Source organism: Triticum dicoccoides, chromosome 4B (genome assembly GCF_002162155.2).
Source record: "Triticum dicoccoides isolate Atlit2015 ecotype Zavitan chromosome 4B, WEW_v2.0, whole genome shotgun sequence".
In the NCBI taxonomy this organism is placed as follows: domain Eukaryota; kingdom Viridiplantae; phylum Streptophyta; class Magnoliopsida; order Poales; family Poaceae; genus Triticum; species Triticum dicoccoides.
The window spans coordinates 581,859,179-581,871,244 of NC_041387.1; positions in this window are offsets into that span (position 1 = coordinate 581,859,179).

Sequence of the window (12,066 nt, forward strand, 5' to 3'; positions counted from 1 at the left end):
TGTTGAATCCATACCTTTCCTAAATGATGTTCTCATATTGCTATGTGAATACTAATCCTTCTTGATCATCGAGGTCGTCATGTTAATTCTTTTCCTACCGGTGTGTTTCTCTTCGAGATGATCCCATCATTCTCCCCATCCACAAGATCAATTCTAAGTTTTCTCAACGGTGTTTGTTTCGTTCATCCCAAGTTGTCTTTATTTTTCCCGCCCTCCCACCCTTTTTCTTCAAGGACTCAGATTTCTTGATCATGTATCCCTTTTATTTGTGAGAAGTCTCTTCACTCTTTTCAATCAATGCTCTTATCTGGTGATTCTCAAGAAGATACTAACGGAGCTTCAAGTTTATTATTCTTCATCTCTTTTCTTCTCTGGTGGATTTACCTCAAGCTTTCGGGGTTGATCATATCCTTTCCTCGTTTCAAATGCTATCCCATGCCGGTGCCTCTCAAAATTGTTCACCTCTCTCTATTATCCGGAGTGCTCAAGATATCTTGGAAGATTTGTGTCTCCATTATCAAGATCCGTTCAAACTATTTGGAGATTATTATCTCATTCAAGTCATGTAATTCAACCGGTGCAATCCCCCCCCCCTTTCAATCAATCGTTCAACGGTGTTTTCCTTTTGAGTGACCCCTAACCCATAGGTCTTTTCCCAGGATCTTACCTGACTCTTCTAATTTTCCGGAGCCATTCTCAAATTCATTTCCAAGTTTGACGTAAGAATGCATTTTCATCAGTCAAATGTATTCTCCAAGTTCGCTTTCATATTCTTTTCATCGCTGGTTCAACCTTTCTGCTTTTCATTCTGGAGTGTCTCAACAATTCATGGTGGTGTTTCTCGTTGTCATTCTCGAATTTTGAAGACCGAAGAAGGATTTCTCTTAAATCTTTCTCCATTCTCTTCAAGATTCATGGTTCTAGCTTGATGCCATCCTTTCATAATTGTTTTGATTGTGAAAATTCTTTTCACCCATCCAGAGCATTTCATGAGTTGTTTCCATTTCTTTCCTCCGAAGGCCATCATGTCATAATTCTTCATTCTCAGCATGCAGCTATCGTTCTCTAAATCTTACCGGTGCATCGTTCAAATATCATCTAATCAGTTCATGACCCCTTCGTTCTCATGTATCTAAATTTCTCTAGTATCTTCATTCGTTTTCCAATTCTTCCCGGTGAATTGTGCCTTTGCTACTTTCATTTTCAATTCTTACGGTGGTTCGTTCAAGAGTTCTCTTCCTTCGTTATCATATAGATTCATTCGTTCTTTCCAATCCTACCGGTGGTTGTTGAAGACCTTCTCAAGTTTTGCGCTATATCTCTCTTAATCCTTTCTACGAGAATAAGTAGTATGCCAAATCCGTTGCTTGTCATCAATTTAAATTGGTGAAGGATACACATAATGTATTTCTTATTCTTGTTTCATCCAAGTGATTAATTCCTTCTTTCGGAGTTCGTTCATGATATCAATTCTCGGTTCTAAGATGTTCATCTTTTCTTTCTGGAGTTCCAAGTTCTCTCGGTTATATCGTCGCGAAGCTCCATCTAAATCATCGCAAGGCTTCACCTTGTGTTTTCAAATTCTCTTTCTTTCTATCATCCTTTTATTATCGGAGTTCTTCATGGAGGCTCTACATGGTGGTCCGTTAAGGATTCTTTTCATTCTTCAATTGTTTGTCAAGATTTCTCTCAAAGTTAAGATCCGCCAAGCTATACTCTAAGATAAACATGGTGCTCAACACATGTTTTCTTTTGAGGAGTTCAAGCATTCTTCATCTTGCATTCCAAAGTGCAATTCTTTCTACCTTATCTTTTGAGGTGGTGTTATATCATTCTTGACAATTTCCATTCTTGTTTCGCGATTCACATGTTGTCAAGAATGAGGTATTTTAAATCCATATCTCTTCGTTGGAGTTATCTTGGTATAGATTTCACCTAAAGCCTTCCCTAAGGAATGTTGCTATTATGGTGCTTATCAATGATCCAAGTTTTCTCCTATCCTCTCGGCGAAAGCAGTTTTCATCTCTTCGTTGATCTCAAGCAAGCAATTGTTTCTGTTAGTGGCCGGTTGTCACCTCATAGTCTTGAGATGCTTTCCATAAGCCAACTACAAGCTTATTCGTTTCGTTGTTGGTTTTCTAACAACTCCGTTCAATTCTTCTTTGCAAGGATGCTTTCCAAGCTCATTTGTGGTAGAAGTTGGCATTTTTCTTCTCCGTTCTTTTCTTTCCAACAATCTAGCTTCTATTCTTTCGTTCTGGAGGCATTGTGATGTTGCTCTTTTCACTCATCTTCTCGTATTGAGGATCGTGTTCTTTTCGTGCTTATCCATTTAACCGAAGTGTTGTGTCACCTCTTCAAGTTCTTTTCATCTTATCAAGTTTTGCCTCTCTTTTCTACCGGATTGCTGTCTGAAATCCTTCTTACCCCTTGGGCCATTCTTTCAATAGTTCCGGAGGCAGTGTGTTGTTGATTTCATCAAGTATCACCCCATCTTCTCAAGTTCATGTTCTATTCCTTCCATGTTCAACCGAAGTGCTGCCCGAATTCTTCCTCTCTCATCTTGTTTTATCCAGAGTGGTTCCAATTCCTTCTTGTCCATTGTTCTCATCATTCATTGCTTTGCAACCTCCAAGGTTCACGTGGTGTTCCTTGTTTCTATTTTCTATCGTAGTGCTCTCAATTGTGTTCAACTCTGTTGTGTTCTTTCTTTCAACTTTTCAACCTCTCAAGGTTCTTTGGTTTCACTTATTTGCCAAAAAAGCAACTTAGTTTTACCTCTTCTCTTCCTCTTCCGTTTCTCTCCGGTGCCATCCTAGATCTCGGGACGAGATCCTCTTTTAGTGGTGGAGTGTTGTAACGCCCCGAGACCGACGCTCCAGAAGACTTCCAGCTACTCCGAGTTACCCGTGTGTTTCTTTTGTGCTTGCTCTTTTATTTTTGCATTGCATCATGTCATCATGCCATCATGCCATTTAATTTTTAAAACTCAACTAAATAAATTGCATAGATCTTTTGATCTATTTAAACCGAGGGAACTCACATGGTGACATCTCTTTATAACATACCCTCCCGATATTTAGGGAGCTATAATAAAATATTCGATTGTTTCGGAAATCACCAAAACACACTTGCAAAATAATTTTGTTCCTTTTCTGCTTCAAGTTTTGACTCTCTAACCTTGCCAATAAATTATTTCATCATTTTCCGGAGCTCCACCAAAAATCCGAACATTTTTGGACCTTCCCAATCCTCACTCCCTATTCAAATCATTTGAATTTAAATCAAATGAGTTTGAATTTAATCTTTCAATCATGGCCTTTCTATTTTTCTTGGAACGAGCATATTTTTTTGAGTCCGGGAAAATTGTCCGCTTGCGCATAAGCTTTCCCCTAACCTCTCTTTCTTTTCTTTCTTTTCTCTATTCTGTTTTATTATTCTTTAGTGAGAGAGAGCCAGCCCAGCCAGGCCTCTGGCCACTTCTTTCTCCACCATCTAAGCCGGCCCAAGGCCCAGCCGCCTCTAACCCTAGCCCAGCCCCCACGCACCCCATCTCTCCCCTCGTTCCCTGCCAGCGCCGCCACCACGCACGCCCGCAGCGCCCGATCCCCATCTTCTCCCTCGCAGCCTCTCTTCCTCCCCTCGCTCCCTCTGAGCGCCGCCACGCGCAGCCCTCGATCCCCTCGCGCCCTCGCCCCGTCCCTACGCTGCATCGACAGGGAGAGCCCAGCGCTCTCTCCTCTTGTTCCCGTGCGCGCCGCCAGAACCGTTCGCTCGACCCCTCCTCCCCTCGCGCGCGACCCCGCCGCCATCTCTCCCTCGCTCGTGCCCTCCACCGCCGCCCGAGCGCCTCCTCCGCAGCTTCGTCATGCCCTGCCGTCCCCGTGCGCTGGCGCCATGGCCAGCACCACTGCCTCGACCTCCTCTCCGAGCAGGAGCCGCCTCCCCTGCTGCGCGCCAAGGCCCACGCCGACCACTTCGTCCTTCTCCGCCCCGTGCCTCGACTCAGCGCCGGCCCGCCATGGATGCCGCCATGGATGCCGAGCTCCTCCGTGTCACCCCTGCCTCGACCCTGCTTCACCTCTGCACCGCGCCGCCCCGTCGACCCGCCGCGTCCTCACGTCTCCCTTCCTCATCCTGCACCCGGGTCGTTCGGCCGTCGCGTTGCCATCTCCAGCGACCTTGCCGCCTTCCCGCACACGTGTGCCCGCTGCTGGTCTCGTGTGAGAGCCCCTCCTCGCGGTCATGGCGTCCGTCGTGGCTGTTCAGTGCCCGCACGTTGCTGCTGCTTCGCTGCCCGCCTCTTCGCTGTTCGCCAAGTACCACGACGACCGTTGTTCGCCAAGTACCCCTACCTCCACAATCACCGAACCAGGAATGCCAAGGCCAACAGTCACCGAGCGTGGATTCGCCATGTACAACCACGGACACCCGTGGATTTCACCAAGTACCTCTACGGACGACCGAGACCTTGGTTTCGTCAGGTTCCTCACGGCGACCCTGAACATCTACCGTATATGTACGACTTCGAACCGTGTACCACTACCGTCGACCCTTGAAGACCTCGTGGACCCCGAACATCCACGGCACATGAACAACTACTTCCACTACCGTCGCCGAGAACGACTACTTCCACGACGTCCCGTAAACGCCTACTTCCTCTACACCGCTCCGAACTCGTTCCGCCCGGAAACGCTCGCTTCAAAGGTATAACCCGAGATGACCGACCGTGATCGAATGCATGTGTTGTATGAGATGTACCATATCTTTGCACCGTGTCCGAATTGTCACTCGTTTCCATGCCACCGTCCCGTGGGAACCCGGAATCCGGGAGCACCCCACCATCTTGCATGTTGTGCACATCCGCACGTCTCCTTTTGCACCGGTATCTCCGTGAGCTACCGGAACCGATATGTTGCCGTGGCACCATTTTCCGATATGTTGCCGTGGCATCATTTTCGGATATGTTGCCGTGGCATCATTTTTGTTTCGCCGCCGTGGCACCCTTTTTGTTCCGCCATGGTGGCCAAATGCCTCGTATCATGCTCATGTTAACAGTTTCATAAAATTGCTTAAAACTTGCATATGTCATCCGCATCATGATAACAACATTTAAAATGTTTAAAATTGTGTTTGCATTAAACTAGTAAATGACATGGGGACTTTCCGGAATTGTTGTTTGTTGTTTCCGGTCTCATTTAAACTTGCCTAAATAGTTAGTTTAATTATGCTCCACCCCTTGCCATGTTTAATAACATTTAATATTGTTTGGTAACTTAAACAAGAGAGAACTAAATAATCGATGTGGTGTTCCGTCAATATGCAACTCGTTGCATATTGAGCTCCACTTTACTTCTAGTATTGTTTGTTGCACTTTGCCATGCCATGCCTCATTAAACCGGACATGCATCATACTCGTTTGTGCATCATGCCATGATTATGCTTGTGTGTTTACCATGTTGTTTGCTTCTTTCCGGTTTATTTCTCTCGTTAGCTTCGGTTTCGTTCCTGAGTTGTGAGGATTTGTTCGACTACGTCCGTTTGTCTTCTTCATGGACTCGTTCTTCTTCCTATCGGGATTTCAGGCAAGATGACCTTTACCCTCGATATCACTTCTATCTTTGCTTGCTAGTTGCTTCGTTCTATCGCTATGCTGCGCTACCTATCACTTGTTTACCATGCCTCCCATATTGCCATGTCAGCCTCTAACCTTTTTACCCTTCCTAGCAAACCGTTGCTTGGCTATGTTACCGCTTTGCTCAGCCCCTCTTATAGCATTGTTAGTTGCAGGTGAAGTTGAAGATTGCTCCATGATGGACAGGATTATTTTGGGATATCACAATATCTCTTATTTAATTAATGCATCTATATACTTGGTAAAGAGTGGAAGACTCGGCCTTATGCCTGGTGTTTTGTTCCGCTCTTGCCTCCCTAGTTTCTGTCATACCGGTGTTATGTTCTCGGATTTTGCGTTCCTTACGCGGTCGGGTGATTTATGGGACCCCCTTGACAGTTCGCTTTGAATAAAACTCCTCCAGCAAGGCCCAACCTTGGTTTTACCATTTGCCACCTAAGCCTTTTTCCCTTGGGTTCTGCAAACTCAAGGGTCATCTTTATTTTTAACCCCCCCGGGCCAGTGCTCCTTCGAGTGTTGGTCCGAACTGAGTAGACTGCGGGGCCACCTCGGGGAAACTTGAGGGCTGGTTTTACTCGTAGGATGTCTCATCCGGTGTTGCCCTGAGAACGAGATATGTGCAGCTCCTATCGGGATTTGTCGGCACATCGGGCGGCTTTGCTGGTCTTGTTTTACCATTGTCGAAATGTCTTGTAAACCGGGATTCCGAGTCTGATCGAGTCTTCCTGGGAGAAGGTCTATTCCTTCGTTGATCGCGAGAGCTTATCATGGGCTAAGTTGGGACACCCCTGCAGGGTATAATTTTTCAAAAGCCGTGCCTGCGGTTATAGGCAGATGGGAATTTGTTAATGTCCGGTTGTAGATAACTTGACACTTGACCTCTTTAAAATACATCAACAGCGTGTGTAGCCGTGATGGTTTCTTCTCGGCGGAGTCCGGGAAGTGAACACGGTTTTTGGGTTATGTTTGACGTAAGTAGGAGTTCAGGATCACTTCTTGATCATTGCTAGCTTCACGACCGTTCCATTTGCTCTCTTCTCACTCTTATTTGCGTATGTTAGCCACCATATATGCTTAGTCGCTGCTGCAACCTCACCACTTTACCCCTTCCTTTCCCATAAGCTTAAATAGTCTTGATCTCGCGGGTTTTGAGATTGCTGAGTCCTCGTGACTCACCAGATACTATCACAACAGTTGCAGGTGCCAATGATACCAGTGCAGGTGATGCAACCGAGCTCAGATGGGAGCTCAATGAAGACCTTGGTCGTTGCTATGTTTCGTTTCATGTTGATCAGTAGTGGAGCCCAGTTGGGATGATCGGGGATCTAGCAGTTGGGTTATCTTCTTTTCTTTTGCCTTCGTCCGTAGTCGGACTATATGTGTGTACTTTGAATGATGTATGATTTATTATATGTTCATTGTGTGAAGTGGCGATTGTAAGCCAACTCTTTATCCCATTCTTGTTCATTACGTGGGATTGTGTGAAGATGACCCTTCTTGCGACAAAACCACAATGCGGTTATGCCACTAAGTCGTGCTTCGACACGTGGGAGATATAGCCGCATCGTGGGTGTTAAAGGTAGAGCGCCGACGAAGGCTCCAAGATGGTATCTCGCAGGTACAGAACGTTATGGCGGTGGAAATTGTGTTTCGGTGGCTCCCTCGATGTTTTCAGTGTACATGGGTATATATAGGAGGAAGAAGTACGTCGTTGACCGCCCGAGGGGCCCACGAGACAGGGGGCACGCCCTATAGGGGGGCGTCCTCCACCCTCGTGTCCGCCTTGGCAGCTTCTTGACTTGCACTCCAAGTCCTATGGATCACGTTTGTTCGAAAAATCATGCTCCCGAAGGTTTCATTTCATTTGGACTCCGTTTGATATTCCTTTTCTTCAAATACTGAAATAGGCAAAAAACTAGCAATACGGGCTGGGCCTCCGGTTAGTAGGTTAGTCCCAAAAATGATATAAATGTGTAAAATAAAGCCCATAAACCCAAAACGGGTAATATAATAGCATGGAACAATCAAAAATTATAGATACGTTGGAGACGTATCAAGCTTCCCCAAGCTTAATTCCTGCTCGTCCTCGAGTAGGTAAATGATAAAAACAGAATTTTTGATGTGGAATGCTACCTAGCATAATTCTCAATGTAATTTTCTTTATTGTGGTGTCGGTGTCAAAACCGGCGGATCTCGGGTAGGGGGTCCCGAACTGTGCATCTAGGTGGATGGTAACAGGAGACAAGGGACACGATGTTTTTACCAAGGTTCGGGCCCTCTCGATGGAGGTAAAACCCTACTCCTGCTTGATTAATATTGATGATATGGGTAGTACAAGAGTAGATCTACCACGAGATCAGAGAGGCTAAACCCTAGAAGCTAGCCTATGGTATGATTGTTGTTCGCCCTACGGACTAAAACCCTCCGGTTTATATATACACCGGAGAGGGCTTTGGTTACACAAAGTCGGTTACAATGGGAGGAGATCTACATATCCGTATCACCAAGCTTGCCTTCCACGCCAAGGAAAGTCCCATCCAGACATGGGACGAAGTCTTCAATCTTATATCTTCATAGTCCAGGAGTCCGGCCAAAGGTTATAGTCCGGCTATCCGGACACCCCCTAATCCGGGACTCCCTTAGTAGCCTCTGAACCAGGCTTCAATGACGATGAGTCCGGCATGCAGATTTGTCTTCGGCATTTCAAGGTGGGTTCTTCTCCAAATTCCATATACCTGTTGAATAGTGTCCGGCTTCTGGTGAATGTTGCGCTCCTTGGCTTCTACGCCCAATAATGGACATCTTCCACATGTCAAACGAATGCGAAAAGCCAGGGTGTTTTTTTCATTTACCCCCCTAGCTGCGCAAATGAGCTGCCTATAAAAGAGACGGGGATTTAGATCCAAATCACACCATCTTCCCTTCGCGAGCATTCATCAGAGCGCATTCGACAGAGATCCATTCCATCATGGCCAGTCAACGCAGCTCCTCCTCTCGCCCTCCCAGCCCTCAGCCTGGAGATTGGGAGAGATGCTCCGTCCCGCATAGCGAGCTAGTGGCGCTCCAAGCCAAGGGATTTCTCCCCCCAGCCTACATGGTCCCGGTTCGAGCCGGGCTTGCCACCTATAATGGTGGAGAGCAAGCGGAGAGCGGCCCCAATCCCTCCAAAGGAGAGTGGGTATGCCTTGTCCCTTATTTGATAAGAGGGCTCGGATTTCCAATTCATCCGTTTCTCCGGGGGTTCCTGGAGTTCTACGACCTCCAGTTGCACAACCTTATGCCTGCCTCCATATTGCATATTGCGGGCTTCGTAGCCCTTTGCGAGCTGTTTTTGGGCATCGAGGCTCATTTCGCGCTGTGGAAGAAGCTGTTCTGCCTTGTGCCCCATTCTCAGGAGGGGTCGATATATCAAGTGGGCGGAGCCGAACTATGGCGCATCGCCGGGACTGGATATCTATCCGGAACCCCAAAGAAGGCGTCCGAAGACTGGCCTTCAGAATGGTTTTATATAGAAGATGTCCCCCTGCCGGACCCTGTTCGGATCGGCCTCCCTGAGTTCACTAATGCTCCTTTGAAGAAGCGCCTAAGCTAGCGTCCACGGAGCCCTCAGAAGGAAAATGACAAGGACGTCCTTTACCTGATGAGCCGGAGAAGGTTGTTAGCTTATTCCGGACTGACCATGATCGAGGTCATGGCCACATGCATTATGCGGGGGGTGCAGCCGCTTCAGTATAGAGGCCATCCCATGTGGGATTTCAACGGGGAGGACGACGCTACCCGGTGCGGCCGTAAGGAGCCAGAATCGGTTGCCGCTCTAATAAAGATCTTGTCCGCTTTGTACAAGGGAGAAGAGGAGGAATTCCTCCGCGTCAACCCACGGGGCGAATTTTCTATGTACAATCCTCCAAGATGGGTAAGCGGACACTTTCACTCGCCCATCCATTTCATATTCCCATAGTTAAGTATTCAGTCTAGCAATTTCAACGCAGGAGCTACGCCAGGCTGTAAAGGAGATAAACAGCCCTCCTCCACAACCCGAGGACCCAGAACGGTCCTTCGACCCGGTCTCCCAAGAGGACCCGGACTTATCTATGGAGCTGATCGATGGGGTGTTTCATCAATTGAGCAAGGACAATGCCTTAGTGGCCATTACGCCCGATTATCCCGGACTACTTCCAGCCTCACAAGTAACCGAGACCGAAGTCCCAGTACTTTTAAGATGATCCATCCGTGCTTATTTTTGATCACCGTATACCAAGGGCGTTTTTGCAGGGGAAGTCCTTGAGGCGGAGGGCCGAGCCTGCGGTGGCTAGCCAACAAGGGGCAGCAAGGACCAACAGGCTGAAAAGAAGTGTGGTCCGGATTGAGATGCCGGCGCAACGGTATGGCGTGCCATTTTATTCCCAGGTTTTATTCCCTCAAGGCATACTAACGCTCGTGCTCTCTTCAGGAAAAAGAGCGCTCGCCAGACTATATCCAGAGAGGTTGCCAATCGCGCCTCCACCCGCCAGGCTCCAAGGCCGGGTCTGGAAGCGGAGGCGAACACAAGGCGTGCACCAGACACTCCTCCGACAGAGGATGCGGACGGGCTGTCTGCCAACAATTCCGATGTGGAGAGTGCCATGAACCACAGGCGTCGCCGGACAGTTCTTCGTGACGCTTGTTTCTCCCAAGAGGCATTGGATGCCTTCAATACGGGAGATGCGTACCTCCGTGCCGCTCAAAATGGTTTAGCCACAGCCACGGAGCAGTATGTAAAAGACATATGGGTGAGAAAATTTGATGGTTATATATGTCAGTAGCCCCCGAGACTTGAAACAGTTAGAATAACTGATTTAAGGATCATTTGTCATGCAGGATCTTACAGAAAAGAATACCCAACTGTCCCAGGAGCTGGAAGAGTGCAAAGCCCAACTTGAGGCCGCACTAGCCGCGGCAGGGGAGGCCAAGGAGACCCTTTCTGGTAATATATGCTTCGTAAGCACATAAGTATGTTGTAAACTGCGACATGTGTGCAAATCTGACAATAACATTGTAGATGGCGTCGGAGTGGATCCGGACAAGCAACAACTCTGGCGCCGTTAAAGGCTGGCGAGAGAGTGCTTACGAAGGTGGGGCAAGAGAAGAATAATCTCCAAGATGCCAACACCCAGCTGGGCGAGGAACTAAAGGATGTTCGTGCTCAGCTGTCGGACTCCGTGAAGGAGAATCGGCGGCTTCTACGCGACATTTTTAGTAAGTGCTTGAACAAACTTTGAAAAAGAGTTCGGCGAGGAAGTCGATTGACAGAGTTATGTCTGTGGGTATGCTAACAGGTCGGCCTGCAGAGGGAATGCACGGTTCTACGGGTGACCTTCTTCTCGAGCTCTCACAACTGCACGAACGAGTTCGGCAGGTAATGCAAGGCGTCGCCTAGGCCTTGTGGCCATCCGTCTCCATGCCCGAAGGCCTTGGAGAGCTTGCAGAGAAGCTAAAGGGAGCACGGCGGCGCTTCCGATTATGGAAGATATCAACCTGCCGTCAAGGCGCCAGGGAGGCCTGGGCCATGGTGCACGAAGGCTGACCCAAACCACATGGCTGAGGTCGGACCTGTGGGGCCCGATGGGAAGGAGATCCCTGTGAGTTTAGTGTACGGCCAGGTAGAGTTGGCCGCCAAATATTCCTAACAAGACTATAAACTAGACAGCATGTTGGATGGTATTGAAGAGGAATATACCCAGTCAAATTGACTATGTAATTTAAGATGACATGTAAAATGCCTTCTAGCCAGATTGTAGATCGTTTATCATGGCGGACCTTTTTTGCTTCAACCTTGGGACCCGATAGTCCGGAGTGTGTCTGAATACCCTCTCGGTTATGTAAGAACCGGGGCATGCGTGGAGACCAGGCGTAGGGGTCATTAGTGCTTGAACAGACAAGTGCCCAACTAGTTATGTTATATTACATGGTTAGTAAGAAACATCTTCCAGGGAGAATAGTTCTATTAGGGGTTCCTTTCCCTGGGAGGCATGCCCTAAAGTGCATGTCCAGACTGCGAAAAAAGCAGAAAAGCATCTGGGGGCGGATAAATAAACGAGTGAGAAATCATCTTTAGTTCACCGACCGAATATTCCCTTAAGAACGCTAGCTTTCGGCTTCACCCAGTCTGAGGTACACATCCGCTGACCCAGCAGTAACAATCGCAGAGGTTCTCCCTTTACCGCCTAGCCGAACAATCGAGAACGTAGGGGTAAGCACAGGAGCCAGGCAACCCAGCTTGGCCAAAACTTAAGTCATATCGATGCATATAATGGTGAATAAAAGGTACATGCGGAAGTGTGACACATGTGTTGGGCATGAGGCCCGTATAAACAAGCTTCTGTTAAAGAAGCCCCCAGGTATAATTAGCGCGGATAGCACGTTAATTGTGTGCGAACAAGGCGCGAACAAGC